Source organism: Delphinapterus leucas, chromosome 1 (assembly GCF_059928025.1).
Source record: "Delphinapterus leucas isolate spDelLeu-1000000601 "Yukka" chromosome 1, BTC_Dleu_Yukka2, whole genome shotgun sequence".
In the NCBI taxonomy this organism is placed as follows: domain Eukaryota; kingdom Metazoa; phylum Chordata; class Mammalia; order Artiodactyla; family Monodontidae; genus Delphinapterus; species Delphinapterus leucas.
In genome coordinates this window covers 164,815,530-164,836,713 of record NC_143129.1, presented here as the reverse complement: position 1 = coordinate 164,836,713, position 21,184 = coordinate 164,815,530, and the positions used below count along the sequence as shown (strand labels likewise).

Below are 21,184 nucleotides of genomic sequence, written 5' to 3'. Positions count from 1 at the left end.
AAACCTAACTACCGAATCAAGGATGAACTTGCTTTCTTTCAATTGTTTTTCTAACCCTTCAGGAAATCTGCACTGCTTTGAGTCCTGGACTCTCAGCAGCATCTGAACCGTCGAGGGTATAACAAACACCTTTGTTTAGGCTTCAGGTCCCTCTATCTCACTGGCATTGTTGGATAAGGCACAACACAAGGTTCTTACAATTTCAGGATATTTGGGGGAAGCTTTATTCCAAAATCTACAATATATTTTTTATCATCAGAGGGCACTTCTGCAAACCAAACCAGGCCATCATTTTATCTAAGACCTTCTTAATATGTAAATTAGAATAGTATTCTAAGCCTAAACATTAAATTTTAAACTTTGAGATTGCAAATCTTATACACATCTCATTCTTATGAAACCTCCTCTGTGATAACATTTTAAAAACAACCTAAGTTTTGAATAACACAACCACCTAATTGTCTGTTAATGGATGAATGGATGAATAAGATGTGATATATATATTATTATTATATATATATATAATATGATTGTATATATACTGGAATAATATTCAGCCATGAGAAAAAAGAAACCCTGTCATTTGTGACAACATGGATGGACCTGGAAGGTTTGTTATGCTAAGTGAATTAAGCCAGACAGAGAAACACAGATACTGCATGTTATCACTTATATGTGAAATCTGAAAAATGAAAGTCCAATTCATAGAAGAGAGAGTAGGAAAGTAGTTGTCAGGGACTGGAGGGTAGGGGGTGTTGGGTGAGGTTGGTAAAAAGGCACAAACTTTCAGCTATAAGATGAACAAGGTCTGAGAATCTAATGTATAACATGGTGACTATAGTTGATAACACTGTATTGTATAATTGAAATTTGCTGAGGGAGTAGAACTTAAATGTTCTCACCAAACAACAACAACAAAAAAAGATAAATATCTAAGGGGGTGGATGTATTAATTAACTAGATGGGAGGAATCCTTTCACAATATATATGCATACCACAATGTACACTTTAAATATCTTACAATTTTATTTGTCAGTTATATCTAAATGAAGCTGAAAAAAAACCAAAGTAACAAACACCCTGGTTCATAGAGCATAATTAATGAGGTAACATTTGAAATGGGAAAATGACAAAAATTGTTTCTAAAGAATAACTCTTCCACACTGTTGGTGAGAATGTAAATTGGTACAACTACTATGAAGAACAGTATGGAGGTTCCTTAAAAAACTAAAAATAGAACTACCATATGATCCAGCAGTCCCACTCCCAGAGAAAAACATGATCCGAAAGGATACATGCACCCCAATGTTCATTGCAGCACTAATTACAGTAGCCAAGACATGGAAGCAACCTAAATGTCCATCGACAGATGAATGGATAAAGAAGATGTGGTACATATATAGAATGGAATATTACTCAGCCATAAAAAAGAATGAAATAATGCCATTTTCAGCAATACGGATGGACCTAGAGATTGTCATACTGAGTGAAGTAAGTCAGACAGACAGAGAAAGACAAATATCATATGATATCACTCATATGTGGAATCTAATTTTTTTTAAAAAGAAACAAATGAATTTATTTATAAAACAGAAACAGACTTAAAGATATCCAAAACAAACTTACGGTTACCAAAGGGGCAATGTGGAGCAGGGGAGGGATAAATCAGAAGCTTGGGATAAACACACACACACTACTATATATAAGATAGGTAACCAACAAGGACCTAGTGTATAGCACAGGGAACTCTACTCAATATTCTGTGATAACCTATATGAGAAAAGAATCTAAAAAAGAATGAATATATGTGTATGTATAACTGAATCATTTTGCTGTACAGCAGAAACTAACACAACATTGTAAATCAACTATACTTCAGTTGAAAAAAAAGAATAACTCTTCCTTAGGATGAGGTCTCCAATAACTAGTTAGAGTAACTAATTAATTGACTAGTTAGAGTAGAGGTTTGCTATCCTCAGGTACGCTGTGGTTTTGAAATGATCACTCTCTCTGAGTATACAAATATGGGAACCAGTCAAATTTCTTCTGTGTCCACTTTTGTATAAGTAAGCATTCTTTAGGCTACAAGAAAATGTGTGGTAATAAAATTCTAAAATGTTTACATTTCCTACTCAGTTAAAGTAGCGTTTTAAAGTGGCCTGCATAATTAATAATAGTGATTACTATTATTACTCTGATAATAGCTAACATCTCTCAGGGGCTTGTTATAAGACAGCCACTGTTGTAAGCACTTTACTTAGATTATCTTTTCATTTACTGTGTCGCCTAACTCTAGAAGGCATAGGTATTATTACTAGTCCCATTTTACAGATGAAGAAACTAAGGCACAGGGAGGTTAACTTCCCAGGAAGGTTAATGTGTGGCAGAGCCAGAATTTGCACCCAGGCAGTCTGATTCCAGAGCCTGTACCGGCAAGTGCGCTGCCTGGTACTGCTGCCCACAGACTAATCACCCTTCTGCTTACGTTTTGAGGCAACTGATGTGCTAATATGTCATCTGGGCCTAGTTGCAGGAAAGAGCAACCGCTCTGGCATTCTAATTCGTTTGCAGAATCATTGGAAGGGCTGAGAGGAGTGGGCTCTGTGCTGGGCCTTCAGAAATTATTCCCAGGACCAGACTGCCAAACAGGGCCTCCAAGGGAGGGAATCGGGAGGCCACCGCTGGCACTTCTGAGTTCCAGATGACACTGCTCACTGCAATTCAAGGGTCAAGAAATTGCTATTCTGAAACTGCTCCTTAACACCCACCAGCTAGTCACGGCTGTCTCCACCAAACTTGTCTCTTGACAACCATGAGGCTCTGGGCACTGGAATGCTGCAGAAAAACCCAGTGTTTCCATAAATGTGCTTGCCAGCATTAACAGCCAGAGCAGCAGAAAGGTGGCTCCCACCTCATTTCTGCCTCCAAATCTCACAGAAAAACATTGATAGATGGGCCCCATTTCATGTGGGGAAACGTAACTGTAAAGGAGTCTGGGAAATGGTCTTTTTAATTTTCCACAAGGAAGTTAGAAAGGATGCTGGAGGGTAATACACAAATCTACTCTTAACTAATTTCTGCCAGGGTAGAACTTGGTTATCGCTAAAACTGACATTTCATCAAGTATGTATAAACTGTTTTGGGTACAGACTATGTTCAGAAGTCAGTTCTCTTAAAAAGCCTCGGAATTAATTTTGCTTGCCACTGTACAGACCCAGTACACTGCACAGTGCTAGTTAGTGCTCTTAAGTAGCATTGTTGAAATACTGACGTTAAAGCTATCAAAGTGAATACCCTTTACTAAGTGCCCTCCTCGGGTAGATGAGCTTTTAGGGTCGGGAGGAGTTGTTCTCAAAAGTTATTTGTTTTTTATAAAGCAGAAACTAACACACCATTGTAAAGCAATTATACTCCAATAAAGATGTAAAAAAAAAAAAAGTTATTTGTTTTGTTCCTCCAAGCACAGAATCCTAGTTTACCCCTAAATTAGATCCTGCTGTTTTAATTATGGGTATTTCTTAAAATCCTTTTCATAGCCAATTCTATTCTTTGCTGTACTTTAAATGTAAACACATAAAAAGTGTTGATAAACCACTGTAAGAAGTTTGCTGCTTCCCAACTCCATCACCTTTTGCTCTTAGTTTGTTTTTTGTCCCTTTGTTTAAAAAACAAAATTTAGGGGCTTCCCCGGTGGCGCAGTGGTTGAGAATCTGCCTGCTAATGCAGGGGACACGGGTTCGAGCCCTGGTCTGGGAGGATCCCACATGCCGCGGAGCAACTAGGCCCATGAGCCACAACTACTGAGCCTGCGCGTCTGGAGCCTGTGCTCCACAACAAGAGAGGCCGCAATAGTGAGAGGCCTGCGCACCGCGATGAAGAGTGGCCCCCGCTTGCCACAACTAGAGAAAGCCCTCTCATAGAAACGAAGACCCAACACAGCAAAAATGAATTAATAAACTCCTACCTCCAACATCAAAAAATAAAAAATTAAAAGAAAAAATTTTTTTAAATCTCCCGTTCTTCCCACATATAAAGACTGTGGGACTTGTTTCTTCTTAAATAAACTTTGCCAATCATAAGAGGAAATCACATGACACTTTATGGAATACTCAGATCATCTTGGCTATTTTCTCTTTTGGTTGCTGTTCAAAAAAAATTTTTTGTAAACTTCTAGGTCAGTGTTTTAAATAGCAGTGTTTTGCATGGTTTAAGTTGCCAGAATTTAGACCTCCTCATGAGTGGATAGCTGGTTCATTTGTTTTACTAACTAAAGTATATTTGAGCAGTTCTCTTTTCTCTGGTGGTGTTTTCAGGATGCTCATTTAAAAGTTATTTCATTTTGTTTTCTTCTTTATACCTCCCTGTATTTTTAAAATTTTCTGTAAGTATATAATACTTTTATAATCAGAAAAAAACATATTATTTTAAAAAGTGATTTCATTAATTTAGTCAAAATTATTTTGACGGGAATTCTTAGCTTAATTCATTGATTTAAAAAGCATTAAATTCATTTTTCCACTGCTTATGGACATAAAGCTTTAACAGTCACTACATTAACCAAACTTCATGGTCAATGTACAAAATAGTTGAACAGATTTTTTTTTTTTTGGTAATGAAAAAGGTTTGGAATATAGTAGAAACTGAAACATTTTTAATACACGTTGTTGCAGGTCCTCTCGCAAATTGTGGTACACTGTAGTGCAATCTGGCAAATTGAATGATAGATCTGGATGACTGCAGTGTGGCTTTCTGAACATATGTAGTAGGACTTTTTCCCCCCACTTCCCTCTTAACCATAGAGTTTTAAAGAAATGTTTAACTTTTCAAGTTGAATCTTTAAAGCTATTCTGTTTGGTTTTCTTGCAAATCATATTGATGCCACTTGCAGGAAAAGAGTAATAGAACATATGTTGCTGTCTTGGTATTTCATCTATTGGCCTGCCTTTGAATAGCTATTGTCTTAAGAAGTTTATTTTATTCTCAAAATTAAAAAGTATGTTTGCTTTCAGTTTGCCATAATATATTTTAATTTTGGAAATCTTTTCTTGCAGATTTTATTTTAAGGTTTGGGTTATAAATAGGTAGATAGATAGGTGGATAAGATTCCCGTCAGCTAATATTCTGTGCCAGGTGATGTATTTTTGTATGCTAAAAAATGATACCTGATAAATGCTCCCATATAATTTATTTGAATATTTATTATGTACCTTAGCAGATGTTTCTGTCTCTTATTACAAAAGTTCATTGTAAATAGCTCTTTTCTGTCTCTACAGGACAATCCTTCATATACAGACTTGGAATCTTCCCTTTTTTTACTCCATTCAATCAACTTAGCAGGGTTTCAAGAGCAGCATTTATAAATTTCCAGGTATGAAAAATTTTAATTCTTGATGTTATACCTGACTTAAATATATAGATAAAAAGTAGAGTTTTGCAATTATCGATTTTATGTATCGGAGTATGGGTTTATTGCTTGAAAAGTCACTGTATAAAACATTCAACATTCTGATTTTCTTGGCCAGGTCTCCCTGTTCACTTATGGCTAAGTTTTTAATTCATTGCCTATCTTGTGTATGTATTTCTTCCATTCTGCTTTAATCAAAGACTCAAATTTACATACGAGCTGGAGTTTATCTAGACCAATACCCTCAATTTGCAGAGAAGGAAATGAAACTTAGAAAGGGAAAGTTACTTGTCCATGGACATATAGCTAATTTAGTGGTAGAACTAGTGTCAGAACTCTGATCTCCCAGCTCTCCCCGAGACAGTGTTCAAGGAGTATAGCTCATCAGTTACATCCTGCAGCTTTGGAGTCACTGTCTGGGTTAATATCTGCCCACCCCCCCCTTTTTTTTTGGCCTTGCTGCGGCTTATGGGATTTTAGTTCCCCAGCCAGGGATTGAACCTTGGCTCTCAGCAGTGAGAGCAGAGAGTCCTAGGGAGTCCTAACCATTGGACCTCCAGGGGATTCCCTGGGTTAATACCCTTTTCTGTAAAATGGGGCTAGCAATACCATCTACCTGGTAGGTTGCTGTGTGTTGGGATTCAGGAGACAGTGCACATTGCTACTATTATTATTGCTGTGGCCCTTTCATTTCTCACCGTGTTGACCCCTTCACCGCTTCTTAAAGCTCCGCACCCTCCGTGTACATGTCACATGCTCTCCTGATTCTCCCTGTAATTCTCTGTCTGTAACTCTGGATTCTCTTCCCCATTCTGCTCCACGGTCGGCACAGTCCTCCTGGTTCTTTCCTCAGCCCGGATTTCCTCTGAGCCCCTTCATCTCTATTTGCAAATATCTCCCACGTCTCCACCTTCAAGTCTGACTTCCCCTCTTAAACTTCAGACTAGCATTTCCAGTGGCCCTCCGGCCACGGCTACCTGATTTCCCACTCACATCAAACACCATGTACTTAAAACCTAAGTCATTGTTTTTTCTCTAACCTGGCTTTCTTCCTCCTGGCTTCCTAATTTCTGTTAGTGATACTACTAAACACCTGTGTTTTTGAAATCGCTGTGTTCTCTTTATGTCTCTCTAGCCTTCCACAGCCAATTACAAATCGTGGTACACTTTGGTACAATTAGGCAAATCGAATAAGAATTATAAGAGCTCTGGGGACTACTGTGGGGCTTTCTGAAAATATGTAGTAAGATTTTTCAATCAGCCATCAAGACCCATGGATTTATTTCCCATTCAAGACATTTGTATCTTTTCCTTCCTTCCCATTCCTGTCATCATCACTGTGTTCAGACCAGTAAGCAGATTGACAATTGCAATAGTGTAGCTGTTCATCTGGCAGTAGCTTGGTTGTTCTCTCTGTCTCTCTCTTTCTCTTTCTCTCTCTCTTTTTCTCCCAAGAAATACAACCTCTTAACATTTCATAATGGAATGTCATCTTGTCACTTGTTCATGTAGCACATGAATCTTGACTTAAGTAGGCACAGAATATCATTACTCTGAGAGCTCCCAAGATATCTTAATCTTGAATTGCAACCTAGATCTGGCTAAATATGAGACTGATAGTTAATATTTCACCCACTTGTTTGACACACTTTAAAATTTTTATTTTTGAGTATATATTCATATGATTCAAACTCAGAATATTGGGACTTCCCTGGTGGCGCAGTGGTTAAGAATCTGCCTGCCAATGCAGGGGACACGGGTTCGAGCCCTGGTCTGGGAAGATTCCCACATGCCGCAGAGCAACTAAGCCCATGTGCCACAACTACTGAGCCTGCGCTCTAAAGCCCGTGAGCCACAACTACTGAGCCCACGTGCCACAACTACTGAGCCTGCGTGCCACAACTACTGAAGCCCACGCGCCTAGAGCCTGTGCTCTGAAACAAGAGAAGCCACCACAATGAGAAGCCTGTGCACCGAAACGAAGAGTAGCCCCCACTTGCTGCAACTAAAGAAAGCCTGCATGCGGCAACAAAGACCCAACGTAGCCAAAAATAAATAAATAAATAATTTTTAAAAATTAAAAAAAAACTCAAAATATTAAAAAATTATACCATATAAGGTCTCCCTTCCATCTTTGCCTCTGTCTCCCAGGTCCCACCTTGCCTCCAACTGGCAACCATCATCCTGGGTTTCTTGTTAATCCTTCCAGAGTTTCTGCTTTTTTCCCTTGTATTTTGTGTGTGTATACACATACACACACATATACTCTGTTCCTTGCTTTTTAAAATTTTTTTATTATTTTTAAAATTTATTTTTTTGGCTGCGTTGGGTCTTAGTTGTGGCACGTGGGGTCTTCGTTGAGGTGTGCGGGATCTTTCGTTGCGGTGTGGGCTCTTCGTTGTGGCATGCGGGTTTTCTCTCTCTAGTTGTGGCGCATGGGCTCCGGGGTGCGTGGGCTCTGTAGTTTGCAGCAGGCCGGCTCTCTCGTTGAGGTGTGCGAGCTCAGTTGTTGCAGCACACGGGCTTAGTTGCCCCTCGGCATGTGGGATTTTAGTTCCCCGACCAGGGATCGAACCCGCATCCCCTGCATTGGAAGGCGGATTCTTTACCACTGGACCACCAGGGAAGTCCCTGTTCCTTCCCTTTTTTAAAAAAACTTAACTATGTGTATCATGTATCATATGTGTCATGTATGTATCATAGCCATCTTTCCATCTGACTGTCCTCCCCTACTGACGGACATTTTTCTAGTCTTTTGCTATTCCAAACAGTGCTGCAGTGAATAACTATGTACATGTGTCACTTTGATCATGTACCAATATACCTGTAGGATAAATTCCCAGAAGTGAAATTGCTTGGTCAGAGAATATATGCATTAATAATTTTGAGAACTGTTGCCAAATTGCCTGCCATGGGGTCATACCAATTTATATTCTTGCCAGTAAAGATTGAAAGTACCTGCTTTCCCACAGTCTTATCAATATTATCGAATGTTTGGATTTTTTCGCTCATTTGAGAGAGGAAAAATGAAACATCAATGTAGTTTTATTTTTTTTTTTCACATCTTTACTGGAGTATAATTGCTTTACAATGTTGTGTTAGAGTATAGTTTTAATTTGCATTTATATTTTTATGGCTGAGGTTGAACATCCTTTCATATGATAAGGGACATTTGTATTTCTTTTTCTGTTAACTATCCTTTGTCTTATTTTATCTTAGGTTACTGTGCCAATTTCTTAGAAGCTTGGTGTATATTATGGAGATTGCCCTTTCTCTAATAGACATTTTTGCCATGTTGTTATTTGTCTTTTGCCTTTTTGTGATTTTTTCTGCCATACAGAATTTTGTTTTATCTTTATGTAATTAAATGTATCAATCTTTTCTTTTATGGCTTTTGTATTTTGAGTCATGGTTATAAAGGCCTTTCCCACTTTGAGTTTATAAATCTTCCAAATGTTCTCTTAGCACTTTTATGGCCTTATTTTCACACTTAAGTCTTTGATCCATATGTAATTTATCCTGATATGCGATGGGAGGTGAAAATCCAGCTTAATTTCTTTTTCCAGAAGGCTAAAAATTGTCCCAGTGCCACATAGTAAGTTGCTTATCTTTTTATTGTTCATCATATATTAAATTCCCGCATATACTGGGGTACATTTCTGGATTTCCTAGTATACTCCACTGGTCTGTCCTTCTCTCTCTTTCTTTTTAAATAAATTTATTTATTTATTTATTTTTGGCTGTGTTGGGTCTTCATTGTGGTGCGCAGGCTTCTCATTGTCGTGGCTTCTCTTGTGGAGCACGGGCTCTAGGCATGCAGCCTTCAGTAGTTGTGGCATGTGGGCTCAGTAGTTGTGGCTTGCAGGCTCTAGAGCTCAGGCTCAGTAGTTGTGGCACACGGACAGACCTAGTTGCTCCATGGCATGTGGGGTCTTCCCGGACCAGGGCTCGAACCCATGTTCCCTGAATTGGCAGGCGGATTCTCAACCACCGTCCCACCAGGGAAGCCCTGAATGAATACTCTTTTTGTTTGTGGTAATTTTACAGTTGATTCTGTTGCATTTTCCAGGTATACAATCATCTTATCTGAAAACAATGGTAATTTTACCTCCTACACTCCAGTGTTCCTTTCTGTAGTTTCTTTCTCTAGTCTAATTGCATTGGCTAATGTCTCCAGAACAGTGTTAAATAATATGTAGTGGTAATAGAGGGCATCCTTGTTCTGTTGCTGACTTTACTGGGATGCTTCTATTAAGATGCTGGGTTTGGGGCTAAAATAGATATATTTTATCACCAACAAACTTTTAATAGATTGTAGACCAGACTCTGTGCCATAAAATGGGGATTAAAAAAAGATGAGTATGACTCCACCTGCCTTCAAAGAGTTTACAGGAAAAGACAGACACAAAAATTAGTGTGATATATGTCACGGTAAAGTTATGTATAGTACACAGTGAGGACACAAAAAAAGGTGATAGCTAATCAGCTTGAACCCCATGTCAAGATAAAATTCCAAAGGACAGTGTACTCAAAGCATATTAGCTTAGCTTGCCTTTGAAATGTTTTTGTTGAATTAATTATAGTATGTCCTTGACTTTATTTTATTTTTAGTTTTTTAATATTTATTTATTTATTTAGGCTGCACTGGGTCTTAGTTGCAGCACACGGGATCTTCACTGGGGCATGCAGAATCTTCAGTTGCGGCACATGAGCTCTTAGTTGCGGCATGCAGACTTCTTAGTTGTGGCATACATGCGGGATCTAGCTCCCGACCAGGGCTCGAACCCAGGCCCCCTGCATCGGGAACGCGAGTCTTACTCACTGGACCACCAGGGAAGTCCCAGGACGTCCTTGACTTTAGAGGCAACATATAGGGAAAGCCATGTAAAGAACCTTTGTTAGTTCAGGACTTTCCTGGTGGCGCAGTGGTTAAGAACCCGCATGCCACTGCAGGGGACGCAGCTTCGAGCCCTGGTACGGGAAATCCCACATGCTGCGGAGCAGCTAAGCCCGTGTGCCACAACTACTGAGCCTGCGCTCTAGAGCCTGCGAGCCACAGCTACTAAGCCCGCCTGCCACAACTACTGAAGCCCGTGTGCCTAGAGCCCGTGCCCCACAACAAGAGAAGCCACCGCAATGAGAAGCCCACACACTGCAATGAAGAGTTGCCCCCGCTCATCGCAGGTAGAGGAAACCCACACACAGCAACGAAGACCCAATGCAACCAAAAATAAATAAATAAATAAATTTATTTATTTAAAAAAAAAAAAGAACCTTAGTTAGTGTAAGGACACTGGTGAAGATATTTATTGAATGTCTACCACATCCCAAACATTAAACTAAAGTTGGGCATACACATAGACGTGGTCTCTCCTCATATGGATATTATTCAATACAATGTAGCAGGGAAACATACATCAGAATAGGCAAATAAAATGCATTCTAGCACTTGCCATGGCATACATGTATACAGTACAATGGGGCATGGAGGGAATAGCAATTAACATGAGCCCAGAGGGGACTTCCCTGGTGGTCCAATGGTTAAGACTCCACGGTTCCAAGGCAGGAGTCACGGGTTTGATCCCTGGTCAGGGAACTAAGATCCCATATGCCACGTGGCATGGCCAAAAAACAAACAAACAAAAACATGAGCCCAGGGAAGTCAAGGAAAGCTTCCCAAAGGATCCTCTGTTTGAGCTGACTCTGAACGAAGAGTGAGAGTTTCTCAGACTGAGAAGAGTGGTTTTATTGTAGCACAGGAACAATATGTACAAAAGCTTGGCGGCATGAAAGGTATAGCGTGCCTGGGAATGGCATATAGCTTAAGAGTGGGAGGTGAGGTAGCTGGTAGGAGATGAGAGTGCAGAGATTGGCAGAAGCTGGGTCGTAAAGGGTACTAAATCCATTCATAGAAATATGGACTTTATCTAGTAGGCAGGAAGGGGCCACTAAAGAATTCTAAACAGGAGAATCTGGAAAGAAAACATACTTCAGGGTGGATTGAAGAGAGAAAGATAAAAGGCAAGGAGACCAATTAGGAAGTTTATTGTATTAGTCCAAATATTCTCTATAATGAAATTTTATATCCTCATAATAATTCACATACAAATGCCTCCTAAGAGGTAGTGCCAGAACAGTGCTCATTTCTACTGGGCAAATGATGTGAGCACTATATAAATTGTTTGTATTTCTCTTTTTTTGCTTTTGCCTTGGATTCCAGGACAAATGGTGCTAAATGTCAACCTACAGAAACCATCTCATCTCCATTTAAAATGTCTAATTTCTACTGTAAAATGTGTTTCATATATATGTGTTTAAAACTACTTTAAATCACTTTAAAAAGGATGTATGATCCTTTTGGAAAATATAGACAAATATAAAGAAAAACTATAAATTCCTGAAGTCATCTAGCCCCACCTCTCCCCAAGCGTATTCACCCTAAGTCAGTGACATTCTGCCTCTACCTCAACTGCAAATAAAACTTGTTACTTTGGGGGCTTCCCTGGTGGCGCAATGGTTGAGAGTCCGCCTGCCGATGCAGGGGACACGGGTTCGCGCCCCGGTCCGGGAAGATCCCACATGCCGCGGAGCGGCTGGGTCCGTGAGCCTGCACGTCCGGAGCCTGTGCTCTGCAACGGGAGAGGCCACAACAGGGAGAGGCCCCCGTACCGCAAAAAAAAAAAAAAAACAAACAAAAAAAACTCGTTACTTTGCAAGGGGGCAAATTCTGTTGTTGAACAGCTTAACCCAGTATTTCTCAAAAAAAAATTTTTTTTTACCAAAACCCGCAGTAAGAAATACTACATTTTACATCTTGACCCAATACACACATACCTGGGATTCTGCTTATTAATCTCTGTCTCTATCTGAAACAAAAAATTCATATAAGAATTCTTACTATTTGCAATAAGCTCTACTATTTTAAATTCTATTTTGTGTTCTTTAAAATCCTAACTAAATTGATTTCAAAACCCACTAATGGACTGAGACAAGCAGTATAATAACCATCGACTTAAAACTTTCCAAACCTTAGTTTGCTTGCATATAAATATGAAGGCACTAGATCAAGACACCTGAGTTCAAAAAAATCCCATCAAGTTCTCATTTTTAAGAAACTGTTCTTTATACTGAGTTAACATCTGTCCTCCTTTAGTCCTATCCATCCGTCCTTCTTGCTTTTCAGAACTACACTGAACATTTATTCAGCAAATATGACTGAGCATCTGTGTGCCAGACATGCTCTGTGCAAGGGATGCTGAGGTGAACAAAACAGTCAGCTCTTTTGGAACTTACGTTCTAGTGATCAGTCCAGAGGACTAGTCTACTGCTGAAGAATAATTCTACTTCCTCTTCCACATAATTGTCCTTCAATATTGGAAGACAGCTATCATGTTTCCTTTTAATCCTTTCCCCTGGTTTCTAAACTGTGCCACATATGACATAGTTTCTATGACAACAGCTATTGAGCCCTAGCGATCAACTGAAACTTCCCACACTAAAGATGGATTTGTCAAGATAACCTCTGATAGTGATACTGAAGCAAAGATTTGTATAAAGTTGGGGAACAAGTTATGTGAAGATCTGGGTGAAGAGTGTTCCCGACACAAGGGCCATCAGGAGTGCATTGGCACATTGGGAAACATCAAAACCAATGAGGTTAGAGCTAGGGGCAGGTAGAGGGAGGAAGGGAAATCTTGCAGCCCTTTTAGACGAGGGTGAAGATTTTGGCATTCTTTCTGAGAGGGAAACCATTGGAAGTTTTGAGCAGAGGAATGATATGACCTGACTTACATTTTAGCAGATCCCTCTGGTAAAAGCAGAGAACAGAAAGGAAGCTAAGGTAGTAGTCTGTTTATTCAAGTGTTCTTTTATGATCCTCATTACAGAGCTTTATCATATTCTTCATAAAGTTTCTGCATATTTCTTGTTAAAATATTTAATTTTCACTATTTTGCAAGAAGAACCTTCCGTTGCATCTGATAACTAGCTACTCATTTTCTGTGTATTCACCTTGTGTATTTTATAACTGGGATATCTTCCCAAATTCTCTTGTTTCTAAGGAGTTTTTAAAAATTGACTTTATTAAGGTATAATTTACATACAATAAGATGTACCGGTTTTAAGTGTACAAGTTCAGTGGGTTTTGATATGTATTCATGTGTAACAATCAGCATAAATAAGATACAGAACATTTCTATCACCCAGAACTTCCGTCCTATCTTTTTTTTTCCTCATGCCTTTTTTTAAAAAATATTTTTAAATTAATTAATTAATTTATTTTTGGCTGTGTTGGGTCTTCGTTTCTGTGCGAGGGCTTGCTCTAGTTGTGGCAAGCGGGGGCCACTCTTCATCGCGGTGCGCGGGCCTCTCGCTGTTGCGGCCTCTCTTGTTGCAGAGCACAGGCTCCAGACGCGCAGGCTCAGTAGTTGTGGCTCACGGGCCTAGTTGCTCCGTGGCATGTGGGATCTTCCCAGACCAGGGCTCGAACCCGTGTCCCCTGCATTAGCAGGCAGATTCTCAACCACTGCACCACCAGGGAAGCCCTCCTCATGCCTTTTTGAAGTGAACGCCCCTGTCTCACCCTCAGCCCCTGGCAATCATCAATCTCCTTTCTGTCACTCTAGATTAATTTTGCCTGTTTCTAGAATTTCATGTGACTGGAATCACACAGTTTGTACTGTTTTGTGTCTGGCTTCTTTTGTTGAGGCTAATGCTTTTGAGATTCATTCATGTCATCGTGTGTATCAGAGGTTTGTTCCTTCCTGTTGCTCACTACTATTCCATGGTATGGATGTACCACAATTTATCTATTCACCAGCTGATGGACATTTCTTTCTAGATTAGCGCTAGTATGAATGAAGCTGCTATGAAGATTCTTGTATTGATACAAGTCTCTTTGTGGACATGTTTTCATTTCTCTTGGGTAAATACTTAGGAATGGAATTCTTGGGTCCTAGAGTAGGTTTAACTTTATTGGAACTGCTAAACAGTTTTCCAAAGTGATTGATTGTACCATTTTACATTCCCATCAGCAGTGTATGAGATGCACTTTCTCCACATCCTTGTCAACACTTGGTACTGTCAGTCTTTTTAGTTTTAGCCATTACAGTGGGTGTGTAATGACCTTTCATTGTTCATTGTGTAAAACCACAATTTGTATTTCCCTAATGATTAATGATGTTGAAATTTTTTCATGTGCTAATTTGTATATCTTTAGTGAAATATCTGTTCAAATCATTTGCCAATGAGTTGTTTGTCCTATTATTGAGTTTTTTGAAGTCTTTATATATTCTAGATACAAGTCTTTTGTCAGATATATGTATTGCAAATATTTTATCCTAGTTCATGGCTGGGCTTTTCATTTCCTTAATGGTATCTTTCAAAGAGCACAGTTTGTCAAATTTTTCTTTACGGTCCGTGCTTTTTGTGTCCTAAGAAATCTTTGCCTACCCCAAGGTCCTAAAGATTTTTCTCCTATGTTTTCTTCTAGAAATTTAACTTTTACATTGAGTTCTATGATCCATTTTGAGTGAAAATTTGTATCAATATGTGGTGTAAAGTAAGGGTCAAGGTTTATTTTTTTCCTGTAATGGATATACAGTCATTCTGGCACCATTTGTTTGAAAATATTACTCCCCCCATTGAATTACTGTGTCACCTTTATAAAAACAATTGATGAAATGAGCCTTACTTAAAAAAATTGATTGATAAAATATTTGCATGTCTTTTTCTGACTCTATTCTATTCCATTAATCTGTTGTATAGAGTGTTCTATAAATGTCAATTTGGCCAAGTTGGTTGATAGTGTTGATCAGGTGTTTTATATCCATATTGATTTTTCTATCTATTCCTTCTACCAATTACTGAGGAGTGTTGAAATATACAGTAATAATTATGAATTTCAGTATTTCTTTTTTCACTTCTGCCAGTTTTTGCTTTATGTATTTTAAAGCTGTGTTATTATGTACACATTTATCGTTGTTATATTTTCTTAATGAATTAATCCTTTTATCATTATAAAATATCTTTTTAGCTCTGGTATTGTCTTGAGCCTGATTTGTCTGGTATTAATATAACCACTCCAGCTCTCTTACAATTAATCATATGCTTTTTTACCTTTATTTACTTTAACATTTGTATCTTTAAGTTTAAAGTGTGTTTCTTGTAGACAGCATATATTTGAGTCATCAGTTTTATCCAGTCTGACAATCTCCTTTTTAAATGCAGTTCAGAATATTTTCATTGATATAATTATCAATATAGTTGGATTTAAGTGTACCGTCTTGCTATTTGTTTTCTATTTATGCCATCTCTGTTGTTCCTCTTCCCCTTTTTTCCTGCCTCAATAAAAGAATATTAAGTAATTTTCAGTATTCTATTTTATCCCCACTGTTGGCTTATTAGCTTAATTTCTTTGTTTTATATTTAACGGTTGCTCCAAGTCTTGTAATATGCATTTTCCCTTATTATTATCACATATTGTACCACTTCATATATAGCACAGGTTAGCAGACTACAGACTTCAGGCCAAATGGGGATTACTCCCTGCTTTTGTAAGTAAAGTTTTATTGGAACACAATCACAGCCATTCACTTACGTATTGTTTATGGCATATTTTTATGCTACAGTGGCAGAGTTGAGTAGTTGCAACAAAGACTACCAGCCTGCAAAGCCTAAAATATTTACTATCTGACCTTTTACAGAAAAGGTTTGTCAACCTCTGATGTATAGTGTAAGGACCTTATAACTGTATATTTATGTTTCTCCTCTTTGTTTCAAATATTTTTTCTGTCCCCACCTTTTCTGGAACGTCAATTACAAATATATTAGACCAATTTGATATTGTTTAACATGTCACAAAGGCTCTGTTTATTTTTTGTCAGTTTTTTTTTTTTTTTTGCGGTATGCGGGCCTCTTACTGTTGTGGCCTCTCCCGTTGCAGAGCACAGGCTCCGGACGTGCAGGCTCAGTGGCCATGGCTCACGGGCCTAGCCGCTCCGCGGCATGTGGGATCTTTCCGGACCGGGGCACGAACCCATGTCCCCTGCATCGGCAGGCGGACTCACAACCACTGCGCCACCAGGGAAGCCCGAGTTCTTTTAAAAAACTTTAGTTGGGATAATTTCCATTGCTGTGTCTTCACATTCATGGATTATTCTTGTGCAGTTTATAATATCTGCCACTAAGCCCATCTCCCGAATTTTTAATTTCAGATATTGTATTTGTTTCTAGAGTTTTTTGATTATTTTTATATCTTGTCTTTCTCTCAATATAGTCATGTTTTTCTTCAAATTTTAAATTAAACTTAAATATAAAATTTTTAAATATAAAATTTTATTAAGTATATTAACTCTTTTTTACATCCTTGTTTACTAAGTCTAGTATCTCTTTCATTCCTGGATCTGTTTCCATTGACCAGTTTTTCTTCTGATTTTAAGGTGACTTTTTTTGCTTTTTCACATGTCTAGTGATTTTTGATGGAATGGTGAACATTGTAATTATATGTTTTTGAGTATCTGAATTTTGTTGTTTTCCTTCAAAGACTTTTGAATTTTGGTTTATATATTAGTTAAGTTGCAGATGAATCAGCTTGATGATTTTGAAGCTTGTTTTTGAACTTTGGGGCAGTTCTAGAGTCATCTTTACTGTTGAGTTAGGTTAGTCCTTCTACTAAGGTGTTTCTCTTCTGGGGTCTCTAGTAAATGCCCTAGGTGTTCAGTGAAGAATCTTTATCCTGACTGTCAAAACTTAATTGTCTCTTAACCCTGGGTGAGCTCTGGGAATTTTTCTGCTCACAGTTCCCCAGTTGTTTTTCAGCTGAACTCTTGTAGTTTAACCTTACACATTTGTAGATTAGTGTTCAGCACAGACTCTAGAATACTCCTGTGCAGATTTATTGATCTCTTTGCCTGTGTAGTTGCCTCTCTCTGGTACTTTGCCCCACAACTGCCAGGCGCCTCAGCCTTCTTGAACACCACCTCTGTCTATTCAATCCAGTTTGATTTCCCCTCCCTGTAACAAAATCCAGAAAGCCAAAGTGATAATAGGCTGCCTCGTTTGTTTCCTTTTCTTGGAGATCACAGTCTCACTTGCCCTGTTTTCATTGTCCGAAGACAATTTTTTCATGTATTTTGTCCAGTTTTCTAATTGTTTATAGCAGAAGGCAAAGTCTAGTACCAGTTACTTCAACATGACAAAAGCCCAAGAATTTTACTTTATTTTATTTTATTTTTTTAATTTTTATTTATTTATTTTTGGCTGCATTGGGTCTTCGTTGCTGTGCATGGGCTTTCTCTAGTTGCGGAGAGCGGGGGCTACTCTTCATTGTGGTGCACGGGCTTCTCATCGTGGGGGCTTCTCTTGTTGCAGAGCACAAGCTCTTGGCACGGGGGCTTCAGTAGTTGTGGCTCGTGGGCTCAGTAGTTGTGGCTCACGGGCTCTAGAGCACAGGCTCAGTAGTTGTGGCGCAAGGGCTTAGTTTCTCCACAGCATGTGGGATCTTCCCGGACCAGGGCTTGAACCCATGTCCCCTGCACTGGCAGGCGATTCTTAACCACTGTGCCACCAGGGAAGCCCAGAATTTTACTTTAGAAAATAGTTTTCTAATTTTACTTTTGCATTTAAAGATATATAATATCTGCAATAACAATAACCATTTCATCTTTTCCAATATTCATATTTTAATTATATTGCCTAATTCATTGGCTCGTAATTCCAGGACAATGTTAAATAATAGTATTGATATTTCTCTGGTATTTTTCCTTAAGGGTAGAAGAGAAGCATTTTAAAGAGATAATATCCAGAGTTAATGAAAGTGTTGGGGGAAAAGGGCACTGTCATTTCATGTTGGTAAAGATTTAAATTGATATAGTGTTTTGGGAAGGTAATCTGTCTGTACTCTTCTAGGAATCAAATTATTTCACAAGTGCTCAAGGATCTGTGTGCAAAGGTACTCATTGCAGCATTATTTATAATAGCAAAAAATTGTAAAGTCATGACCTACTACTGTGCTTCAGATTAGAATAGAGGAATTATTAGATTTTAACTGATAGGATATGATAGTAAAAGATTGGGTATTGATTTCATGCTTCTTTAGCAATATTCCCAGATGTCCTGTTTCGGCAATTGTATGATATAACCTTGAGTATATTCTACCTCTGTTAGCATAGTATCCCTGGTTTGTCTGTATTCCAGAGACTTGGGCATATAAGGATTCAGCAAAAGCTGGATCTTTGGGCCTATAATGAGAATGTGAAGGCCCCAGTCTCTAGCCAACTGCTTTTTTAGTCTTTTTTATGAAATAATTTCTAGGAAGTTTGGGATTTCAAAGCCTACTATTAGCTAGAACCTAGATTATTTTAAACACGAAAGAAATTTCATTATAGACGTAACTTCTTGAGCACTAATTTATTATAGTGCTTTTCATCTCTGTATATGTTCATATTTATAAATTTGATACAGTACTGAATTGTGGTTAATGCATTTAAAAAATAACCGCTCAGCCAGTGAATACAGTTAGCACTAAAGAGAGCTGATTTAGCAGATGGTATGTTCCTGAGTTTGAGAGCCCTCACTAATCTATTTGTGTTTCTATGCCACAGTCTCACTTTCTGTCATTATTTCATGTTCTGCCGAATGATTTTGACCCGTAATAACTTATCACAAGTGTTAAAGCTAAAGTTACCGTAAGAGTACTAAACAAAAATACTACTTTGGATGTTAAAATTGATACTTTACAGTGGTTCAAACCAGGGAAACACTTTTAAAAAACTGATCAGCTGTTAATTAGAGATTGGTGGAAGACTTCTGACATCATGAAAGCTATCATAGGAATTACTGTAGCCTGAGAAGAAATGACTCACAACTATCTGAATGAACAAAGTTGGAAGAAACTTTGCCTGGAGGCATACCAGGATTTCAGGGAATATGAAGGGAAAAAATAACTGCAAAATAGCAACACCAGAAACTATGCTTTAGTGATATGATGACCTTAATGGCACTGATTCTATTAACGTTCCCATTTATAGAAATATGTTCTCCCTGCTAAATAGAGTATTCTTGAATGGGCTATCGCTGCAGGCTTGGAGAGTGTTACAAATTAGTAATAAATGACTCTTGGTCACACATGATAGAAATCCAACTTAAATTTAAGCAGAAAAGGAAATTTATTGGCTCACATAACTAAAAATCCAGAAGGAGCATTGGTTTTAGGCACAGCTGGATTCAGGTATTAAAATAATATCATCAGGACTCTCTCTGAAACAGTTCTATCTAGTTTTATTCTGTGTTAGCATAGTTCTTAGGTGGGCTTTCCCAGTTGTTGAGGGTAACTTTTTGCAGTTCTAGGTTCATGCGATCCTTAAGGCCCATGCCCTTGCGTAGTGAGACCTTTATTCTCTAGCTTCCATAACACACTCAGACTGACAAGTGTAGTTCATATGTCCATGGAGTCAGGGAGGCAAAGGGATGAACAGCATCACCAAATTTTGGAAGGCAGTTCCCAAAAGAAAAAGAAGAATCCTATGCTGAGGAAGAGAAAGGGGTCCTGTGCAGGCAAAGGATAACAGAGGTCCAACTGTAATTACAGAAATGGAAGGAGGCTCGTGTAAAAAGTACACAGGAAATATTGTGGGTGAAATGGTTTGATGCCTGTGATTTTATTTTAAAATATTCTGGGTGGAAAATGGAGGCAGATACAAGACACAAAATTAGCAAAATCGATCAGTGTTTAAGCTGGGTAATAAATACACAAGTATTCTCTATATTATCTTCTTTACTTTGGTGAGTGCTTAAAATTTTGCTTAAATAAGTTAATGGCAAAAAACAATGCACCAACAATAACAACAACAAAATAAATGCAGTTTCTATTGACTATGGTTGTTTGTAAGAAGTACAAGTTAAGAGAGAAGCTGAGAAGGAAGATTATATCATTTGTCCAGAAGGGCAAGTCTCAGGATAGATCTTTTTTTAGATTTATCTCTTTCAGGGACTAGAAATGTTATCAGTCAGGGTCTCCTCAGGGAAACAGAAACCACTCTGGGTATTTCAAAGAGAAGAAATTTAATATATGAAATTGCTTCCAAAAGTTTAAAAAGGGCTGGAATAGCAAAAGGAAAAAAAAGGGGCCAGGGGAGCTAGAAGAACTTCAGTCATGGGGACTTCCCTGGTGGTCCAGTGGGTGAGACTCTACGCTCCCAATGCAGGGGGCCCAGGTTCAATCGCTGGTCAGGGAACTAGATCCCGCATGCATGCTGCAACTAAGAGTCCACATGCTGCAACTAAGAAGTCTGCGTACTGCAGCTAAGACCTGGAGCAGCCAAAATAAATTAAATAAATAAATATTTAAAAACAACAGCAAAAAAGAATTCCAATCATAGATCAGAAGCTGCTGTGCCCCTGAGCTGGAGCTCTCAAGTCTGTGCTGGCTGCTGTGCAGTTGGAGTTGCTGTCACAGTCGTTCTAGATCTGCCGGAGAGGTACCACTTCTATCAGAGAGGGGAAGTCCAAAGGCTGGAAAGTCTACTGGAGTCCAGAATCACCTGCTCCTGCTGCCGCTATGCCAACAGCCAGCAGCCACCAGAAATTGCTGCGTTTTCACTGCCCAAAGCAGGAAACATTTTTCCTTTTACTGATCTCCTGTTGGCGCCTCCTACTGATAGACTCTAACAGGAAGCCAGCTGCAAGGATGGAAGCCTGGGAAATGTCATTTGCAGAATTCCAATTACATCAGTAGAGAGTAGAGTAGAGCATGGCAGGTGTTGAACTGAGAGACAACAGGTA

General features: G+C 38.7%; 1 protein-coding gene across 1 annotated transcript in view; it reads left to right on the top strand.

Annotated features, from left to right (window-relative positions):
* Window positions 1-2,954: 2,954 nt before the first annotated feature.
* Window positions 2,955-21,184, top strand: part of ZBTB8A (zinc finger and BTB domain containing 8A) — a 45,760-nt gene continuing 27,530 nt past the window's right edge. The window contains exon 1 of the mRNA XM_022575103.3: window positions 2,955-5,368. The gene's annotated coding sequence lies outside the window, so the exon portion shown is untranslated. The remainder of the gene's footprint in view (window positions 5,369-21,184) is intronic.